Here is a 23,251-nt window from a genome sequence, read left to right as displayed (position 1 = left end):
CAAAACTTTAAATCGAGAGATCGGTCTATATGGCAGCTATATCTAAATCTGGATCGATCTGAGCCAAATTGAAGAAGAATGTCGAAGTTCATAACACAACTCACTGTCCCAAATTTCGACGACATCGGACAATAAATGAGCTTTTTTTGGGCCCAAAACCTTAAATCGAGAGATCGGTCTATATGGCAGCTATATTCAAATCTTGATCGATCTAGACCAAATTACAGAAATATCTCGAGGGGCTTAACTTAACTCGCTGTCCGAAATTTCGGCGACATCAGACAATAAATGTCCCTTTTATGGCCCGAAAACCTTAAATCGAGATATCGGTCTATATGGCAGCTATATCAAAATCTAGATCGAACTAGACCATATTGCAGAAGTATGTCAAAAAACTTAACACAACTCACTGTCTTTAATTTCACCAAAATTGGATAATAAATGTGGCTTTAATGGGCCTAAGACCCTAAATCGGCGGATCGGTCTATATGGGAGCTATATCAAGATATAGTCCGATATAGCCCATCTTCGAACTTAACCTGTTTATAGACAAAAAAAGAATCTGCAAAGTTGCAGCTCAATATCTCTATTTTTAAAGACTGTAGAGTGATTTCAACAGACAGACTGACGGACAGACGCACGGACATGGCTAGACTGTCTTAGATTTTTATGCTGACCAAAAATATATATACTTTATAGGGTCGAAAATGTGGTGGGTATAAAAAGAATAACTAAATAAAGTCCCTTGGTTTTATTGACCTTTCAAATAAGTGAGTTTCTTTGGCATACTCTATATATACTTTAGATGTTACACAGAATCCCTCAAGGAGGTATACTGTCTCCTCTACTTTGGAATATATCCATTAAAAATATATTATTGTCTCTGGAAGAAAAAGGTGTAAAGGTGGTGGCGTATGCTGCTGACATTGCAATTGCGGTTAGGGGAAAGTTTTCCAGCACTCTTAGAGATATACTTCAGGAAGCTCCACAGCAAAGTGGTCTAGGTATAAATCCGTGCAAAACGTAGTTCTGTAGTTCTTATCAGCAGCATATACAAGTTGCCTAAAGTGGAACCTGTCTCCTTGGGTGGGGAGAATGTTCCATTTACAGAAAGCGCAAAATACCTGGGTGTTTTGCTGGACAGGAAACTGAACTTCAAATCCATCATTTTGGAAAGGGCAAGAAAGGCCACTCTTGCCCTATACACCTGCAAGAGAGCCATTGGTTAGGAATTTAAACCGCGTGTCATGCATTGGGTATATACTGTAGTTGTCAGACCTATTGTCTATATGGTGTTGTGGTCTGGTGGACGGCGCTTCAAAAGTCCATCTACTGCTCAATACTCAACCGGCTCCAAAGGATGGCTTGTTTGTGCATCACAGCCGCACTAAGGACGACGACATCTGATGCACTGAATTTAATGTTACATCTAATGCTTCTGGACATTGTGGATAGACAAATTTCACCGACCACTGCCGTAAGGCTAAGAGAGCTTTCTCTTTGGTCATGTGGCGGCATGTACACTGTGTTATCCTTGTGTTATTGTGTTAACCCTACCTGAGCCGCTTTTTGATAAAAACTACTGTACCACTTTTCCTAATAGAACCGATTGGAATTACGACATCCCTGGTAATAGAAGTTACATAGACTTCTATACGGATGGTTCCAAACTAGATGAACAGATGGGCTTTGGGGTGTACTCTAAAGACTAAAGATCTGGAACTGGTCATATGGAAAAGGTTATCCGACCACTGCAGTGTGTATGAAGCGGAGATCCTTGCAGGAAGTGGTGGAATGGCTAAGATATAATGTCATAACGACGATTGGCATAAATACCTTCTCAGACAGCCAGGCAGCCATTAAATCCCTGGAGAACGTATTTCTGAACACAGAACACTGAACACGCCCTCGACTGTCGCAGATCTCTCAACGAGATGGCTGAACAGTTCAAAATTCACCTGTTCTGGATGCCGGGCCACAGAGATACCCCAGGAACTTGTAAAGCGGACGACCTAGGAGCTACCTTACACATTCCAGGGAAACGGGAAGTTGTGGGTATGCCTCTAGCGACATGTGAGCTAAGTTTTCAGGACCAGGCCCGAAGGACAACGAATGATAGATGATCACAAAGAAGGGGCTGTGAGCATTCCAAAACCTTCAGGCTGTCAGCATGTTTTCCGACGAGACAGTGACCTGTCAAGACGGACACTATAACTGAGAGGCCTGTTCTAGCCAGTGACAGCAAAGTGGTAGACCTCTTCAAATCTAGATTAGGACACATACCTAGATTTGAAGAGGTCTACCGCTTTGCTGTCACTGGCTAGAACAGACGTCTCAGTTATAGTGTCCGTCATGACAAGTCACTGTCTCATTGGAAAACATGCTGACATGCCTGAAGGTTGCCAGCAACGACTTTTACAAAAGCTGCGAGGACATCGAGGGAAGAAGAGAGTATAGAACACTTTCTGTGTGTGTGTCCCGCACTAGCAGTCAGAAGGAGTTTCACTTTAGGTTCTCTTTCTTTGAGAACCTGTTTGATTTAGCGGATGTGAACATTCGCAAGTTGTTGGGCTTTTGAAGCGATCTGGATGGTTCAATGGTAGGAACTAGAAGGCATCTTTCTTGTTCTGTTGCTGTGGTATCACAATGGATGAAAACCTCTAAGTGATTCAGATGGTAGACGGCCACTTAAACCCAACCTAACCTCACACAGAAGCCCATGAGACCAATTACCTATTTACATGCCCGTAGAAACTAACTAATCTTACTGCAAAGTCACTATAGACCGTTCCAATTGAAGCTGTTCGATTGCTGGAGCTGGATCTGGGGACGATAGCCGCATCAGAATAAAATCAGCATATATTAATCTGTATACTGACAGGGATTTAGGGTCTTCGACCGATTTAGAGTCTTCGGCCGATAAAGAACTTATCTATTTCTTGCATTATTTGGTATCGGTCGGACTATAATTTGATATAGGCCGACCTACCGAATAAATTTCGTTGATTTATTAAAGTTCAACTTTTCATTTGATTTCTTTTACTTGTTGCTTTTTTTTCTAATCGATTTGGCTGTAATAGCAAAACCAATTGCTAGGAAGAAACTCAAATGACTTGTGGCTTGGAGTGAAACCTCCAAAGGTCTGAGATACCATTCTAATCAGTTATCAAAACTGCTTAAGATATCAAAACAATTTGTATAGATAAAGTAGCCCATTCATTATTATCACTATCAGTTAGGTATTTCCATCGACTCTCTGAAGCCTTGACCATGCCATGTTGCTCGTGAGTTATGAACGAATTTGATTTCTCTATCATGACATAATTATTACAATTAACCTTAAAACTATCGTTTACACTTGAGACCATTTCAAGATATTATTTTGGAAAGTAGAGGCATTTTTTATTGCCGTTAACAAGTTGCAATGCTTTTATTTGTTAAGTAAGATACCATTGCATTTTTTAACGATGAACTTTTCTTTCTTTGCTTTTCAACTCATAAACATTTAATGATATTTTTTAGCTTATTAAATTTTTAATTAAGTTACTTTTGTCTTGGTTAATTGTAATATTTACTCTCTGAGCTGTCATATTTTTTATTCATTAAGCCGGCTATAATAAAATCAGAGATGGAAATTTGTGTTACTTATGAATAGTACCAAAATGGTACACTTTTTGGAATGAAAATGGAACATTTTAGGCAATATTTTATTAATTTGTCATAGATCTTGGAAATTTTCTTTTTCTTTTTAAAAAAATATGTATAGAACGTAGGCGGGGACCAATGCAACAATGCTGCTCAGTTCCAACAAGTAAAAGCGTACTAAGTTCGGCCGGGCCGAATTTTGGGAACCCACCACCATAGATTCTGCTAAGAATTTATACAAAATAAATTTAGTTGTGGGGCATAATTTTATTCTACATATCAAACTTCTGTCGAACCAGCAAAAATTAAAGCCTCGAGGAACCGAAAAAGGATGATCGAAAGACCGTTTTACATCGGAGCTATATCAGGTTATATACTGATATTGACCGTATTTGGCATAGTTGTTGAAAGTCGTTAAAGAACATCGCATGCAAAATTTCAGCCTAAACGGACAAAAATTGCTGCTTGTAAGGACTCATGAAGGGAAATCGGGAGATCGGTTTACATGGGAGCGATATTAGATTATAAACCGATTTGGACCGTACTTACCATAGTCGTTGGAAGTCATAACAAAACACTTTATTCAAAATTTCAGCCAAATCGGATAAAAATTCCGGCTTGTAAGGGGCTCAAGAAGCCAAATCGGGAGGTCGGTTTATATGGGAGCTATATCAGGTTATAGACCGATATGGACCGTATTTTGCGCAGTTGTTGGAAGTCATAACAGAACACTACACGCAAAATTTCAGCTAAATCGGACAAAAATTGCGGCTTCCAGGGGCTCAAGAAGTCAAATTGGGAGATCGGTTTCTATGGGACCTATATCAGGTTATAGGCCGATTTGGACCATACTTACCATAGTTGTTGGAAGTCATTACAAAACACTACATTTCAGCCAAATCGGACAAAAATTGCTGATTGTAAGGGCTCAAGAAGTCAAATCAGGAGATAGGTTTATGTGGGAGCTATATCTAAATCTGAACCGATATGGCCCATTTGCAATCCCCAACGACCTACATCGATATTAAGTATCTATGCACAATTTCAAGTGGCTAGCTTTACGCGTTCGACCTCTATCGTGATTTCGACAGACGGAAATGCCTAGATTGACTCAGAACGTCGAGACGATCAAGAATGTATATATACTAGCTGAGCCCAGCCCGCTCCGCTGCGCCCTCATTCACACCACGCGACAAATTTGTTTCTTTTTCTAACTCTAAAATTTTGACAACATTTTAATTAATCACATTTTTCTCCAAAATTCTTTTTCTATAGAAATTGTTTCCATTGATAATTTAATCTATGGCAAAGATTGGCACTTAAAATACCTAAAATACCAATTGTTATGGCCCGTCTTAGTGTGGGAAAGTTAAAAAATAATCCCGCAAAAACCCGCAACTAAATTCCTATATTTTATTGTTCTTTATTCAAATGACTGATAGGTTGTCATAACAAAGATAAATGCTGTATGATCAATTTTAAGCACTCTTCTCTCTCTCTCTGTTCGTGTTGGTCATTCAGTTGATTCAATTAAAAACAGTCAATAGATGGCGCTAACTTACATGTCGGTGGTGCCATCGATAAAGGAAAGGTAAAGACTTTGTCTCAAAATGTTAATAAAATACCATAAAAGTTCTCCGTTCCATGTCGTTTCGGATTTGCGCAATCACATATAAATGAGTGAGAATTAGAAATTTCTCTCACCTGATAGAGCTTTTTTGAACACATTATTATGAGTCTATAGAATTTCTTTATCAATGGTGCTACTCGCTTGGAGTGGCTTTACGCCAATAACATTGATCATCATGTGCTAGTTGTCTATAACTGACTATATGCCGACCTTTTAAATAATCATCATTTAGTCTTCTTTAAATCAAATCAAATTGCCATATTAAACGTTTCTCTTTGGTAAAGAACTAATTTGCCGGTCTATATATTTGGTGCGGTGGCGACTGTTCTTAGTGGTTAACGTTTGAACAAAAAAGTGTCCAGCAGCACGTCGTTTGAACTTGGCTAGAAAAATAAGGCCCCTTATCGATGAGCTAAAAATGACGTCCAACTTAACATTAAGGTTTGCAACTCCTTCTATCACACTGAACGTATGGGGGTATGGCGGCCTACCTTAATTTATGTCCCCAAATTAATTAAATCACACAGCGACCTGCTAAGTCTTTTTGATTTATCAACTGTTTTGGGGTGAGGTGGTCCGCTAGATATATGAGCAGAATAAATATATCAGATTCGCAGTCTATAACCTTATACCTTTAATTAAACTCCATATTGTCATGATTTGTGTATTCGGCCGTTTGGTGGAGAGCGTCTATAGGAGGGTTGTGCGCCACACCCCATCTGCCACTTGAGCACAAATTTGAATGACGCACTCCACTCAAAAATATCCATAACTTGATCCCTCATTGTTTTAATTGATCAAATAACCTATTTGAGGCGATTTTAGGAGGTAAAGCACCAGATTCTTGGACACAAAGTTTGTCATATTCAGTATCAGCTCCCAAATAACTTTCATTTGAGTCTTACATAGGTATGATCGAGTAAAATTCCCATTTGGGTTGCTTTTTGGTGGAGCGACCCGCAAATACTTAGACATCATTTCGTATGTCATATTCGTAATCTTCCCCCGAATTCCTTTCATTTGAGTCCCATATTCATATATAGGTCCAATATGGCCGTTTGGGAACTTTTGGGGTTGGTTTGGCCCCCGGGTTCGTTGGACCTAACATTTAATACCATATTCGTATTCTACCCTCCAATACCCATGTTGTCCCGATCTGTCAACCTTCTTTTGGATGGTGTTTTTAGGGTAACGGGTCCGCCCCCTTCCTAAATAAATAAATTATAAGGCCTATTCCTCTTCCTGACTATAGTCGTAATCTACTCCTTCACCTTTTATTCGAATCTCATATTGCCATTATCGCCAATTTGAAGTGGTTTTGCGTTCTGGGCAGCACCCTAGGAACTTGGACCCAAATTTGGATATCAAATTTCTATTCTACTCCCGAATACCTTTCATTTGAGTCCCATATTGTCCCGAACGGTCCACCTTTATTTTTGGTGGTACATTTGGGGAAGGTGGTACCCCCCCCCATTTCGAAACTTTTTTTCGAATTTAGATTTTATATTTTCCATATTGGGATCAGCTCTAATCTAAAGTGCGTAACATTCCTATTTGAAACTCTTATTTAGAGCTGTAGTCTAGTCTAGCCGCAACCACATTTTAAATTCTCTTCACAACTTAATCATCAGGAATTTGGTGTTTTTGTCCCCCATTGAATTTACTTTTTTTTATAAACCGTTCTAAAAGATAAAAAAAAAATGTTTTACTGATAAGTCATTATTCGGCGTTGGGACAGAGGAAAAGTTGGCGCTTTATTATATCTTTAGCTTTGCACATTTTTTTTTTCGACTCTATTTGGTTTTGAGACTTTTGGGCAGTTGCTACAAAAACCACCGACACCGCTGCCGCCATCGCCATATCTCTTAACGTATTTTCTGTTGTTTGTTTGTTATTCAGGTATTAAAAAAAGATTCCAAAGAACTTTTTGTAGCTGTGTTTATATACCCGGTTAGTGTCTATGTAGTGGTTTTAACTTTTTTTTTCTCGCTCCTATACTTACCTACAATTATTAAACCAAATTACTTTGTTTATTCGAAACGTTTTAAACTTATGAAATCTACTACTCGCTCGGGCATTTTAGAGTGAGTCCAAGGTGTGTTCGGTCTGTCAGTGGGCTTTAGTCTAGTGGAGGAGAGTGTTAAGCGCGGTTGGTCGGGTCATTTGCTTTGGTTTTTCTTATTCTTAACTCTCGTTCGTTTGTTCTGCCGATGACAGACAGGCAGTACATAAGCCTAAAATTCACTCATATAATTTTTTTCTAAATATTTTCCTTTTATCTTTAAACCATAAAACTACGGTACGAGTGTAACATTTTAAATATGTCTAATAAAAATAAGAGTTCATTCATAGCCATGTGCCTATGCTGGAAGTGTATAAAAGTCCATAATTTCATGCTAAATTAAGTATGAAGATTTTATTTTCAAAATGAACTTTGAGCTTTGAGTTGTATGAAAATAAGTGAATAAAAATAAAATTCTTAACTACACATGGGATTAATGTGTTACTTGATTTGTCCCTTTTTACATTTGAAAAAAAATTTCTGATACGAAAAAAAAATTTTATGATATGGTTCTACGAATGAAAGAGACGAGTTTATTTTGGATGATATCACCTTCATATAATGAAGTTAATAACGAATAGAATTGAAATTAAAGTTTTCTTTAAAATTTGGAATTGTCGTAAAATAGTGTCCAAGAAGTTTTAGGGACCAAAAGAAAAAAATCCATACCTTGCGCAGTTGTTGGAAATCGTAAGAAACCACCACGTGTAAAATTTCAGCAAAATCCGATAAGAAGTGCGCCCTCTATAGGCTAAAGAAGTCAAATCGGGAGATCGGTTTATATGGCAGCTAAATCAGGTTATGGTTCGATTTGGACTATACATGGCATTATTAAAGGAAGTCAAAATGAAACCCCACGTGCAACATTCAGCCAAATCAGATAAGAATTGCGTCTTCTAGAGGCTCAAAAGCAGATCGGTTTATATGGCTGCTTCGGATAAAAATTGCGCCCTCTATAGGCTCCAAAAGCATGCTTGGACCACGTGCAAAATTTAAGCCAAATCGGATAAGAATTGAAGCCTATAGAAGCTCAAGAAGCCAAATCGGAAGATCGGTTTATATGGCAGCTAAATCAGGTTATGGTTCGATTTGGACCATACATGGCACTGTTATTGGAAGTCAAAATGAAACCCCACGTGCAAAATTCAGCCAAATCCGATAAGAATTGCGTCTTCTAGAGGCTCAAAAAGCAGATCGGTTTATATGGCTGCTTCGGATAAGAATTGCGCCCTCTAGAGTCTCAAAAAGCATATCGGAAGATCGGTTTATATAGAAGCTGTATAAGGTTATGGATCGATTTGGACCATGCTTGGACCACGTGCAAAATTTCAGCCAAATCGGATAAGAATTGAAGCCTATAGAAGCTCAAGAAATCAAATCGGGAGATCGGTTTATATGGCAGCTAAATCAGGTTATGGTTCGATTTGGACCATACATGGCACTGTTATTGGAAGTCAAAATGAAAACCCACGTGCAAAATTCAGCCAAATTAGATAAAAATTGCGTCCTCTAGATGCTCAAAAAGCAGATCGATTTATATGGCTGCTTCGGATAAGAATTGCGCCCTCTAGAGGCTCAAGAAGTCAAATCGGAAGATCGGTTTATATGGAAGCTGTATAAGGTTATGGATCGATTTGGACCATGCTTGGACCACGTTCAAAATTTCAGCCAAATCGGCTAAAAATTGGGGCCTCTAGAAGCTCAAGAAGTCAAATCGGGAAATCGGTTTATGGAAACTAAATCAGGTTATGGATCTATTTGGGCCATGCTTGCCACTGTTGTTGGAAGTCAAAATGAAATCCCACTTGCAAAATTCAGCCAAATCGCATAAGAATTGCGCCCTCTAGAGGCTCAAGAAGGAGATCAGTTTATATGGCTGCTTTATCAGGTTAAGGATCGTGCGAAATTTCAGCAAAATCGGATAAGAATTGCATCCTCTAGAGCCTCAAGAAGTCGATTCGTTAGATGGGTTTATGTGGCAGCTATACTAGGCTAAAGATCAATTTGGAGCACGCTTGGAACTATTATTGGAAGTCAAAATAAAACACCACGCGCAAAATTTCAGATAAGAAGTGAGCCCCCTAGAGGCTCAAGAAGTCAAATCGGAAGATCGGTTTATATTGCAGCATTATCAGTTTATATTGCAGCATTATCAGGTTAAGGATTGATTTTATCCATACTTGGTACTTGGAGGCCACCGTAGCGCAGAGGTTGGCATGTCCGCTTATGACGCTGAACGCCTGGATTCGAATCGTGGCAAGACCATCAGAAAAATTTTCAGCGGTGGTTATCCCTCCTAATGCTGGCGACATTTGTGAGGTACTATGCCATGTAAAACTTCTCTCCAAAGAGGTGTCGCACTGCGTCACGCCATTCGGACTCGGTTATAAAAAGGAGGCCCCTTATCATTGAGCTTAAACGTGAATTCGACTACACCCATTGATATGTGAGAAGTTTGCCCTGTTCCTTAGTGGAATGCTCATGGGTAAAATTTGCAAATTTGCATTACTACAGACTTTAAGGGCCATATCGGATGTAAGATATATTGGATATATATCTAAAACTAGACTAACTTTAATGAAATTTAGCACACGTGCTAGGACGTTAAATACCTCACGCTAAATTTTATAAAGTTCGAACCAAAATTGTGGCGACTACAGCCTTAAAAGGCCACCTATATCTCAAGTTGAACAAGTTTTCAGTACAACATAAATAAAACATATTATGCAAAATTGTGTAAAGATCGGACCAAAACTGTGGCTTGTACAGTCTTAAAATGCCATATTGGCTGAAAGATATATATGGGAGCTATGTCTAAATCTGACCCGATTTTAATGAAATTTTGCAATCGTATTGGAACGATAAAACAAAAATGCAAAAATGCATGTTGTAAAGATCCGACCAAAATTGCAGTTTTTACAGCCTTAAAAGCGATATAAGCTGAAAGACATATATGGAAGCTATATCTAAATCTGATCAGATTTTAATGAAATTTTGCAAGGATATTGAAACGTAAAACAGCCTTAAAAAAACATATCGTTGAAACAGCCATAAAAGACCATATCGGATAAAATATATATATGGGAGCTATATCTAAATCTGATCAGAACCTGATGAAATATTGCACATATATTGGGACATCAAAAAAAGCACTTCGTGTCGAATTTGGTGAAGATCAGACCAAAATTGTGGCTTCGACAGCCTTAATAGGTCAAATTGGATGAAAGATATACATGGGAGCTATATCTAAATCTGACCTGATTTTGATGAAATTTTGCACACACATTAAGACTTCACACAAAACATCTCATGCTGAATTTTGTAAGGATCGGACCAAAATTGTGGATACTTTAGATTTAAAAGCCATATCGAATGAATGATATATATGGCAGCTATATCTAAATCTGATACGATTTCGATGAAATTTTGCACATATATTTTGACATGGCAAAAACCATTTCATGCCAAATTTGGTAAAGATCGGACGAAAATTGTGGCTTTTAAAGCATTTATAGGTCAAATCGGATGAATGATATATATGGGAGCTATATCTTAATCTGAACCAATTTTGATGAAATTTTGCACATATATTGGAACGTCAAAAAAACACTTTATGCTAAATTTTTGTAAGGTTCGGACCAAAATTGTGGCTTCTACAGCTTTAAAAGGTTACATCGGATGAAAGATATATATGGGAGCTATATCTAAATCTGGACCGATTTTTTTTTTCAAAATCAAAAGCGTTTGTCCTTGGACCAAAAAAGAAACATACGCAAAATTTTGTGACAATCGGACAACAAATGCGACCTGTTCCTTGATTACAAGGATACATGGACAGAAAGACAGACGGACATAGCTAAATCGAATCAGGAAGTGATTCTAAGATGATCGGTATACTTATGGATGGGTCTAGCTCTTCTCCTTCTTAGCGCTGCAAACAAATGCACAAAGTTATAATACCCTGTACCACAGTGGTGGTGTAGGGTACAAAAATAGCATAAAACGAGTTAAGTTCGGCCGTGTCGAACTTTGCATACCCACCACCATGGATAAAATAATCATCCTATTTTTTTTTAACTCCACTACGATATGCCTAGTTATATCGAAGTAGGGGCTTATCTGGATCATAAAGGGTGATTTTTTTGAGGTTAGGATTTTCATGCATTAGTATTTGACAGATCACGTGGGATTTCAGACATGGTGTCAAAGAGAAAGATGCTCAGTATGCTTTGACATTTCATCATGAATAGACTTACTAACGAGCAACGCTTGCAAATCATTGAATTTTATTACCAAAATCAGTGTTCGGTTCGAAATGTGTTCATTCACCGTAACGTTGCGTCCAACAGCATCTTTGAAAAAATACGGTCCAATGATTCCACCAGCGTACAAACCACACCAAACAGTGCATTTTTCGGGATGCATGGGCAGTTCTTGAACGGCTTCTGGTTGCTCTTCACTCCAAATGCGGCAATTTTGCTTATTTATGTAGCCATTCAACCAGAAATGAGCCTCATCGCTGAACGGTGAATGAACACATTTCGAACCGAACACTGATTTTGGTAATCAAATTCAATGATTTGCAAGCGTTGCTCGTTAGTAAGTCTATTCATGATGAAATGTCAAAGCATACTGAGCATCTTTCTCTTTGACACCATGTCTGAAATCCCACGTGATCTGTCAAATACTAATACATGAAAATCCTAACCTCAAAAAAATCACCCTTTATTATATTCAGGCAACTAGAACTCTTATACCAGTAAAGGTTTTAGCGAAATTAGGCAATAAATGCGTTTTTTGTGGGATTAAGACCCTACATTGTTACTTCGGTCTATATGGCAGCTGATATCATATTTGGATCGGATGTCGAGAGGCTTAAAACAACTCACTGTTTCAAATTTCAACGAAATCGGATAATAAATAAAGCTTTTATGGCCTTTAGACCCTTTATCGGCAGATCGGTCTATATGGCAGCTATATCCATATATAGACCGATTTGGCCCGACCAGCGTGCAGCAAAAAGACGTACTTGTGCCAAATTTTAGCTCAGTGTCTCAACTGTAGAGTTATAACAACAGACGGACGGACAGTCACACGGACATCCTTAAATCGCCTTAGAATTTTCCAACGATCTGAAATATATATGCACTTTGAAGGGTCGGAAATGGATATTTCGATGTGTTGCAAACGGAATGACTAAATGAATATACCCCCTTTCCTAAGGTGGTATAAAAATTGGGTCTGAACAACTGTACGCTTTTTACCTTTTTTCGGCCAATTCATTCGCTAAAATTTCATAATACAAATTTTTGATATGTACCAACTGTTCAAATAAAAAGTTAAACCCCATTTAAAGTAATACTCCCCAAATAAAAACCACATTTGTTTTTAATCAAACAATTTCATCATTATCAACTGTTGCTATTTAAAAAAAAAAAAAACAAAGTAACCATGGATGGTAAAAAATTGATAGCTTATCAAAATTTCAAATTCTTAACTAAGTTATGGTGACCTTCTTAGAGGCCAATATAGCAGTTTTCAAATATTGGGTTGCCCAAAAAGTAATTGCGGATTTTTCATATAGTCGGCGTTGACAAATTTTTTCACAGCTTGTGACTCTGTAATTGCATTCTTTCTTCTGTCAGTTATCAGCTGTTACTTTTAGCTTGCTTTAGAAAAAAAGTGTAAAAAAAGTATATTTGATTAAAGTTCATTCTAAGTTTTATTATTAAAAATTCATTTACTTTCTTTTAAAAAATCCGCAATTACTTTTTGGGCAACTCAATAGTTAAAGATATACCCAATACTTCAATAAACTAAAAAATAAAATTTGTTTTCTTTGATGTATACAAAATTTTTCAGGTTTTAAGATATCAGTTAAGACTATTGCGATGCATGCGTGAAATGTCATTAAATTGGAAATGCTTTTAACTTTAGATAAACGTCATTGTATCTTTTGTTTTAATTCATTGAGACGAGTTTATTAATTAAAGGCGGAACCTGTACACATTAGCAAAATTATATACAGTATGTATAATTTTTATACGCAGCAAATAAAGACATTTTATTAATTCTCCGAGATCAGTGTAAAGGTTATTTATTCAATTGTAAGGTCAAACTTTAAACTCCACAAAGTCAACACAAACATAGCAAATTGTATGAATTGCATTTTAAAGGAGTCAATAGTGTAGAATTTCTGCTGATAAGTTACAGCGTTTGAAAGATTATCCGAAAAAAATCGTAAAATCAAGACTTTCATAAAAAATATAATTTTTTTTTTAAACAAAATTTTCCTAAATCAATAGATCGACTTGCCGAACCGGGCCCGCTCCGCTGCACCTTCTTTAACTCTCTAATATCTTTGTAGGGTGGGGACACTTTGCCCTAAATGCGGATATCGAATTCGTGCCATTTTAGCCTATGACGCTGAACGCGTTCGAATCCTTGCATGGTCATTTAAAAAATTTTCCCCAAAGCGGTGTCGCACTGCGGGACGCCTTTCGGACTCGTCTATAAAAAAAGGTCCCCTATAATTGAGTTTAAACTTGAATCCGAAAGCACTCATTGATGTGTGAGAATTTGCCCCTTCTCGGTTCCTGGTGGTAATGTTCTCATTAGGGGAGGGATGGCACCTCAGACATTTCGACTCAAATATGGATATCAAATTCGTGCTGCATTTCCAAATCCCTTTAATTTGAGCCCCATGTTGCCATAGCCGGCATATATGAACCGTTTGGAGGGTGTTTTGGGGCTGGGGCGGTCACCGGCACCTTTTACTGAAAATAGATATCAAATTCGTTCTTTATTCCCAACGTAACTAAATTTCAGTTTAGGGGGTGCTTTAGGGTGTACCCCAAAACACTTGGCTCCAAAATTGGATATCAAATTCGTTTTCTACTCTCAAATACCTTTCACTTGTGTCCCATATTGTCATAATGGGTCAAATAACCCATTTGACGTATCTTTAGGAGGAAAATCGCCATCTAGACTTGAACGCAAATCTATTCCCTAATACCTTTCATTCGAGACCCATATAGCCATGGTCGGCCAATATGCCCATTTGGGGGTATTTGGGGTTGGGCGACCTCCCATTACTTTGACCAAATTTTTCATGCCATATTTGTAATCTATTGCCTAATACTTTTCATTTGAGTCCCATATTGAATGATGAACTTCGAATATATCTGTTTAGAGAAGTTTTAGGGTTGGGGGCCCCCTGCTTACTTGGACCGAAATTTTAGTACCATATTGTGCCCATCGAACCACTTTCGGACATGGGTGGGGTTTTTGGGGTAAGGGGGAGGGTCCGCCTCTACCCAATACCCAATATCTAATGATATAGCCTATGTTTCCTTCCAGACAAACGTACACAATCTATGAAAATTTTAAGAAAATCGGTTCAGCCAAGTATCATATAGTCATAATGGGTCTAATGGCGTTTTTGAGGGGTGGAGTGACTTCCTATACTTCGATCTGATTTTGTATGCTAGATTCGAAATCTACTCCCGAATACCTTTCGTTTGAGCCCCAATTAAAATTAACGTCCAATATGTCTGTTTGGGGCAGTTTTGGGTGGCTCGATGGGTATTTAGACTCAAATGTTAATACCATATTCGTATTTTACTCTCCAATACCTTTCATTTGATACATGTATTGTACCGACCGGTCCACTTTTGATTTTGAGTTGCGTTTTTGGCATAAGGGGAAGGGTCCGTCCCCCTTCCGATACCGAAAAATTATATAGCCTATGTTTCCTTCCAGACCTACCCACACAATATGCGAAAATTTCGAGAAAATCGGTTCTGCCGTTTTTTAGTCTATAAGGAACAAAAAAACCGAGTCCCATATATCCGTGATTGGCTAATGTGCCCATTTTGGGGGTTTTTGTGGGGATGGGGTGACCCCCTATACATCGACATGAATTTGCATGCCAGATTCGTTATCTAATCCCGCATACTTTTCATTTGATACCCATATTGTCCTTATCGCTCCACTTTTGAGTTTGGTTGGTGTTTTTGGGGTAACGGTGGAGGGTCCGCCCCCTTCCGTTATTAATAAATTATAAAGCCTATTCCTACTTTCTGACCATATTCGAAATCTACTCCCGAATATCTTTCATTTGAATCCCATATTGTCATGATCAATGTCAAATAAACCTATTTTAAGGGGTTTTGGGGCTGGGGCGGCCCCACAGATACTTGAAACCAACTTTTATTGCGAAATTCGTATTCTACTCTTGAATACCTTTCATTTGAATCCCATATTGTCCCGATCGGTCCACTTTTATTTTTGGGTAGTAGTTTTGGGGTAAGGGGGAGGGTCCGCCCCCCTCACGATTTTAAAAAATTATATAGCCTATGTTTCCTTCCAGATCAACCTACATAATCTGTGAAAATTTCAAGGTAATCCGGTTGAGAGATAGACCCATTGATAAGTATACCGATCGACTCAGAATCACTTTCTGATTCGATTTAGCTATGTCCGTCTGTCTGTCTGTCCGTCTGTCTGTCCATGTTAATTTGTGTACAAAGTACAGATGGCAGTTTTCATCCGATCGTCTTAAAATTTGGTACAGGCATATTTTTCGGCCTAGAGACGAAGCCTATTGAAATTGCAAAAAATCGGTTCAGATCTGGATATAGCTCCCATATATATGTTTGTCCGATTTTCAGTAATAATGCAATAAAAAGGTAATTTGTTAACCGATTCTTTCGAAATTTGGCAGGAAGGATTTTTTTTACGACTCTCGACATTACTGGTGAATTTCATGGAAATCGGTTCAGAATTAGATATAGCTCTCATATATATATATCGCCCGATTTTCACTCCTAGAGCCACTGCAAGCACATTTATTGACCAATCTTGCCAAATTATTGCAAAACGCTTTCCTCGACGACTACCACAATATAAATAGAGTGTGGTTAAAATCGGTTCAGATTTAGATATAGCTCCCATATATATGTTCGTCCGATTTTCAGTAATAATGCAATAAAATGGTCATTTGTAAACCAATTTTCTCGAAATTTGGCAGGAAGGATTTTTTTACGACTCTCGACATTACTGGTGAATTTCATGGAAATCGGATCTGGATATAGCTCCCATATATATGTTTGTCCGATTTTCAGTAATAATGCAATAAAAAGGTAATTTGTTAACCGATTCTTTCGAAATTTGGCAGGAAGGATTTTTTTTACGACTCTCGACATTACTGGTGAATTTCATGGAAATCAGTTCAGAATTAGATATAGCTCTCATATATATATATCGCCCGATTTTCACTCCTAGAGGTACTGCAAGCACATTTATTGACCAATCTTGCCGAAATATTGCACAACGCTTTCCTCGACGACTACCACAATATAAATAGAGTGTGGTTAAAATCGGTTCAGATTTAGATATAGCTCCCATATATATGTTCGTCCGATTTTCAGTAATAATGCAATAAAATGGTCATTTGTAAACCAATTTTCTCGAAATTTGGCAGGAGGGATATTCTCTTGACTTTCAATATTACTGGTGGATTTCATGGAAATCGGTTCAGATTTAGATATAGCTCTCATATATTGGGTTCCCAAAAAGTAATTGCCGATTTTTCATATAGTCGGCGTTGACAAATTTTTTCACAGCTTGTGACTCTGTAATTGCATTCTTTCTTCTGTCAGTTATCAGATGTTACTTTTAGCTTGCTTTAGAAAAAAAGTATATTTGATTAAAGTTCATTCTAAGTTTTATTAAAAATGCATTTACTTTCTTTTAAAAAATCCGCAATTACTTTTTGGGCAACCCAATATATATATATCGCTCGATTTTAACTTCTAGAGTCACAGCAAGCGCATTTATTGACCAATTTTGCTAAAATTTTGCAAAACGCTTTCCTCGACGACTGCCACAGTATCTAAGGAGTTTGCTCGAAATCGGTTAGGATTTAGGTATAACTCTCATATATATGTTCGTCCGATTTTGAGAAATATTGCAAAAAAGTGCTCATTTGTTAACCGATTCTGTCGAAATTTTGCAGGAAGGATTTTGGTAGGACTCTCAATATTACTGGTGGATTTCATGGAAATTGGTTCAGATTTAGATATAGCTCTCATATATGTATATCGCTCGATTTTAACTTCTAGAGTCACAGCAAGCGCATTTATTGACCCATTTTGCTAAAATTTTGCAAAACGCTTTCCTCGACGACTGCCACAGTATCTGAGGAGATTGCTCGAAATCGGTTCGGATTTAGGTATAGCTCTCATATATATGTTCGTCCGATTTTGAGAAATATTGCAAAAAGTGCTCATTTGTTAACCGATTCTGTCGAAATTTTGCAGGAAGGATTTTGGTAGGACTCGCCGAGGTCCATCAACATTGGTTCAGAATTGGATATAGGTCCCACATTGTATTTATAGGGTAGGTGTAGGGTATTATACAGTCGGCACCGCCCGACTTTTGCCCTTCCTTACTGGTTTTTATTTCATGATTTTATTTCCTGGTAACACAACTAGAGTTGAGTTGCCATTTTAAACATTTTGCATAAAATTTCTATTTAAGTATGGAATAGATATTTCTTTGAAACGCCTTTTGTTGCAATTGATCTACTTATTCTAGTCACTAAGGATTTTCATATATTTTGGAAGTCATTTTGTTATTATTTGAATTTGAAAGTTAAAAAAAAATTCCGTATGCATATATTTTGTAATATTGGCACAACTTGTTTGTTGATTCTCATTAATAATTTATTTTGTCTACATTTAGAAGTTTGTTTTTCTGAACAAAGCGTACAGAAGTCATCTTTCATTGAATTTTGTAGCATTTGGAATAAATTTTTATTATAATGGGATGGTTATTAACTGGGAGCAGCAGAACTGGATGCATAGAGCATTTAAGATTAAGAACAAGTTTCGATTTTAAATAGGCAAAAAAGTCGCCGTTTTTTTTTCACTAAAAAATGCAGACAACCTTGGTGAAATGGAAAAATTTAACCAATACAAAGGTGTGGGGAATATTAAGAAAGTCTAATGAAAGGGGGAATCTTATTTAGGATATTTGAATAGGCTTCGTTAAGAGATTTTTAAGATTTTTATAAATTTTTTTTTATAATTTTATAAATTTGTAAGGTTTTTATACTCTCCACCATAGGATGGGGGTATACTAATTTCGTCATTCTGTTTGTAACTCTTCGAAATATTCGTCTAAGACCCCATACATATTCTTGATCGTCATAACATTTTAAGTCGATCTAGCCATGTCCATCCGTCTGTTTGTCGAAAGCACTCTAACTTTCGTAGGAGTAAATCCAGCCGTTTGAAATTTGGCACAAACACTTTCTGTTAGTTTAGGTCGTTTGAGATTGTAAATGGGCTATTTCGGTCCATGTTTTGATATAGCTGTCATATAAACCGATTTTGGATCCTGACTTCTTGAGCCGCTAGAGGGCTCAATTCTTAGCCGATTTTGCTGAAATTTTGCATGAGGTGTTTTGTTATGACTTCCAACTACTGTGCTCAATATGGTTCAAATCCGTCCATAACCTCATAATGCCGCCATACAAACCGATTTTGAATCTTGACTTCTTGAGCCACTAGAGGGCGCAATTCTTATCCGATTTGGCTGAAAATTGGCATGACTTGTTTTGTTATGACTGTCAACAACTGTGCCAAATATGACTGAAATCGGTATATAATCTGATATAGCTGCCATATAAACCGATTTGATATAGCTGTCATATAAACCGATTTTGATCCTGACTTCTTGAGCCGCTAGAGGGCGCAATACTTAGCCGATTTGGCTGAAATTTTGCATGAGGTGTTTCTTTATGACTTCCAACTACTGTGCCTAATATGGTTCAAATCAGTTCATTACCTGATGTAGCTGCCATATAAACCGATCTGGGATCTTGACTTTTTGAGCCACTAGAGGGCGCATTTCTTGTCCGACTTCGCTGAGTATTGGGATGACTTGTTTTGTTATGACTTCCGACAACTATGCCAAATATGGCTGAAATCGGTCTATAATCTGATATAGCTGCCATATAAACCGATTTGAGATCTTGACTTCTTGAGCCTCCAGAGGGCGCAATTATTACCCGATTTGGCTGAAGTTTTGTACAATGGCTTCTCCCATGGGGTGTTTCATTATGACTTCCAACTACTGTGCCAAATGTGGTTCAAATCGGCCCATAACCTGATATAGCTGCTATATAAACCGATCTGGGATCTTGACTTCTTAAGCCTTTAGAGGGCGCAATTCTTATCCGATTTGGCTGAAAATTGGCATGACTTGTTTTGTTATGACTTCCAACAACTGTTGTTGTTCTTGTTATAGCAATGGGGTGTACACTGAGGCGACAGCCCTTGCCGATGAATGAATCCATCGGGTCAATCCACTACGTACAACCGGCTGTCATGGGATTAATGTTGTTGTTGTAGCAGTGTGTTGTGTTCTATCTTTCGTCTGCTTGATTCTGTTGAGTATGCAGATCCAGGAACTCTGCGACTAGGATGGGGTACGTCCAGAGGGATCTGGGTCTGAGACGAGTGGGTCTGGCTGGGCAGTTAAACAGGTGACGTGTGGTTCCTGTTTACAACCGGGACATACATCCTGCACGTCGGCATCAATCCTTGCTCTGTTGGTGGTTGAGGCGGCTGCATCTGTCGGAACGTAATTAAGTCAGAACTACTCTGGTTTGCAGGAGGAGGTTGATTTCTTCGGGTGCAATTTATTGCATCTGCTACCGTGTCTGCATGAATGTTGTCTAGACGTGCTTGAAATGCCGCTTGATCTAGAGGTTCTCTCTTGTAGCGCTGAACCTCACGCTCTAGATTATGTAGATCTGAGCAGTTGATACTTATCCACAAGATGATGATTTGTATGGGCTCTGCGATAACAGCCCAGAAGGTATTGCTTAGACAGCATATAGTTATGTCTTCACACTGGTAGAATCTTTATCTCCTGATGGAGGTGGTCCACGTGAAAACTGAGGAGACAGCTCATCGCTGTTCGAAGGGTGGCATTCTGACAGATCTGAATATTATTCCACTGCGTGTCACAGAGCTGACGGGCTCACAATGGCGCTGCCAAACTTACCACAGACCGATTGCTTTGTACTTTGTTGTTGTAGCAGTGTTTTGTACACTGAGGCGGCAGCCTTGACGACTGCTATAACAACAACAACTGTACGTGGTCAACAAGGTTCCTTGTCAGCACCCCAAGTGCTGCCGGCAAGTGACTTGAGAACCTTGTTTCTACTTTTGACTTCATCGCAAATTGCTGTGGCATGTGAGGAGAAGAGATGTCAAATGTGATACCAAGTATTTTGGGATACTTGATATTCGGAATTGTCACTCCGTTGACCATCACTTTCAACTCCATACGCACTTCATGCGTGTATGTAGTGTACAATGTGGCTGAAGATTTGGTGGCAGATATCTTCAGATTTCTCGCAACGAAATAAGAGGCACGCTCGTTGAGGTAGACGTTTAACCTATCGCAGATGTCAACAATGGGTGGGGGCCTGATGCCATATGATACGATCTCTATATATGCGGACGATTTTACGATCATGGCATCAGGCCCCCACCCATTGTTGACATCTGCGATAGGTTTAACGTCTACCTCAACGAGCGTGCCTCTTATTTCGTTGCGAGGAATCCGAAGATATCTGCCACCAAATCTTCCCACCAGCCGTCTGGTGAGGATGGAATGGAGGATAGGTAATGGTTAAACAGTTCGGTATATATCACCTCGCCTTGGGAAACTTCCAGTTTCATTCTACGGTGTTTCGATTTCTAATCCCTAAATTCCACAAATGACTGGCGACCACACAGATAATTCGCGACCCAGCGTATCAGGCCTGGCTGGAGGGACGTGTTGGCGGTGTCCTCAAATAGTTTGGCATGGCTGACTGTGTCGAATGCCTTCGGTAGGTCGAGTGCCACGAAAACCGTCCTATCACATGGACTGGACTGATTGAAGCCACGGAAAATTAGTGCGGTGATCGCATGCAGAGCAGTTGTTGTTCTTTGCAGTCTCGAAATCCATGCCGATGCTCGGCGAATGGAAATTCTCCAACGAGGCTCGGGAGGAGTAGTCCCTCAAGTGTCTTGGCTACTGGTGAGAGTAGGGAGATCGGTCTGTACGACTCTCCCTTACTCGGGTTCTTTCCAGGCTTCAGTAGCGGGATCGCTCTGCCCATTTTCCAGACATCGGGAACTATAAGAATGTTCAAAGACAGGTTGAGGACAGTAGTAAGGTACTCAACTCCAGGTGAATCCAGATTCTTTAACATCAATGTAGAGATTCCGTCGGGGCCCAACGCCTTAGATGATTTGGCGCCACGAATGACATTCGTAACTTCGCCCACGGTAAATTGTGATGGCTGTTCATCGGCTCGTAGACCACGAATACGGTGAATGGTTCTTCTCCTTGCCCTGTCACTCTCGGGATGCACAATAAATTGACGGTTGAACAACCTGGCGCATCTCTTCGGATCAGTCACGGTTATTTCGCCAAAAGTGATTGAGGTCCTGTCATCCCGTCTGTCGGGGTTCAAGAGTGACTTAACAGTAGACCACAGTTTGCCTACACCGGTGCCTAGTTACATTGCTCCAAGTGTTCCAGTTACAAATTCCGCTTATGTTCGTTGACTACCCTATTTATTTTCAGATTCAGCTCGCTGATTCTGGGATAGGTGGGGTCCGTGCAACGAATCCCATCACGCTTGTCTGCGAGTACCACCGCTGGGGGTATTCGACCGGATGGTGCGTTAATGATGTCTCGGAATTTCCTCTCGGTCACTTGCACATCCGAGGGGGGTGGCAGTTCACTGAAGCGGCGATTGGTATACTCTCCGAAGCCAGTCTAATCGGCCTTCTTCTGATTGATAAGCGTCCGGCGCTCAGAGGTTATGAAGTCGGGTGGTCGGTCGATGGTGAAAATTGTGGGGAGGAGGTCTGACCCCAAAGAGATGACGGCTTTCCAGGATATGTCACTCAGGAGATCAGGGGATGCAATGAAAATGTCTGGGAAGCTGCTGTACTTCCTCCTAATCCTAGTGGGGGCATCCACATTCACCGTGCAAAACGTGGAGCTTTCAATCTGCTCTGCCAAAGCTATGCCACGCTTGTTGTTACCTAGGGGAGAATGCCGTTATGACCAGATAGTAACCCACTTATGTCGGGATTGTAAGCTTGGCCATAAATCGGAACACTGCTACCAACCGGCGGCATGTACACGTTGTATAGCTCTATCTCGGCAGTATCGGACGTGGCTGCTATCGCCATGCACTAACGCCAGGCGCCGGAAAGATGGATCTATATTGCACGGAATGGTGTATCACGAAGGCCAATCCCCACCTCCATTCCTTGAGCGATCCTTACGTAGCACATTGTATCCGTGACAACTGTGCAAGCTGCAGTTGTTGGTCAGCTTTGTGTCCCGGATCGCTGCGACCAATATATCTTTCCGACTCATAGCTATAAAAACGATACATTTCCCGGCACAGGCCTGGCAATATTTGGGCTGGGATGCTGCCGTTGCGTATATTGCCGTACATGAGAGGTCGGGGGGGTCACATAGTCCGACGACGATAACACATAAGGCAACGTAAATGGCGACGCTTGTGACTCACTGCTGTCTATATTCGCACAGCACCTTGCAACATATACAGTGTGACATATTCACGTAGTGACGTAAGGCCAGAGCAAGATCGGAAATGTACCCTCTCCATGTACCGGATACACCTCACCGACACCAACCGATGATGGAGGCGGTTCTGGCAAACCGAACAGAACCAGGGTCCGGGGTTCTTTTCAATACCGGCACGCACCAGAAGCGTGCGGAGAAGGCACTACGGAGTGTGTCTCCCCCATGACGAAAAAAGACGAACATGTACAATGAGGCGGCAGATCTTGCCGATGAGAGTT

At 39.5% G+C, this 23,251-nt stretch overlaps 1 protein-coding gene across 5 annotated transcripts in view; it reads left to right on the top strand.

Annotated features, from left to right (window-relative positions):
• Window positions 1-23,251, top strand: part of LOC106083048 (Krueppel homolog 2) — a 41,132-nt gene that overhangs the window by 13,997 nt on the left and 3,884 nt on the right. The window contains exon 1 of one of the 5 annotated variants that reach the window (XM_013245867.2): window positions 7,388-7,574. The exons of the other annotated variants lie outside the window; for them this stretch is intronic. The gene's annotated coding sequence lies outside the window, so the exon portion shown is untranslated. Of the gene's footprint in view, window positions 1-7,387; window positions 7,575-23,251 lie in introns of those variants that run through there. 5 annotated transcript variants of the gene reach the window in all.

Source organism: Stomoxys calcitrans, chromosome 3 (assembly GCF_963082655.1).
Source record: "Stomoxys calcitrans chromosome 3, idStoCalc2.1, whole genome shotgun sequence".
Classification (NCBI taxonomy): Eukaryota; Metazoa; Arthropoda; class Insecta; order Diptera; family Muscidae; genus Stomoxys; species Stomoxys calcitrans.
Note: the sequence above shows the minus strand (reverse complement) of the source record. Positions and strands in the feature narration are given on the sequence as shown.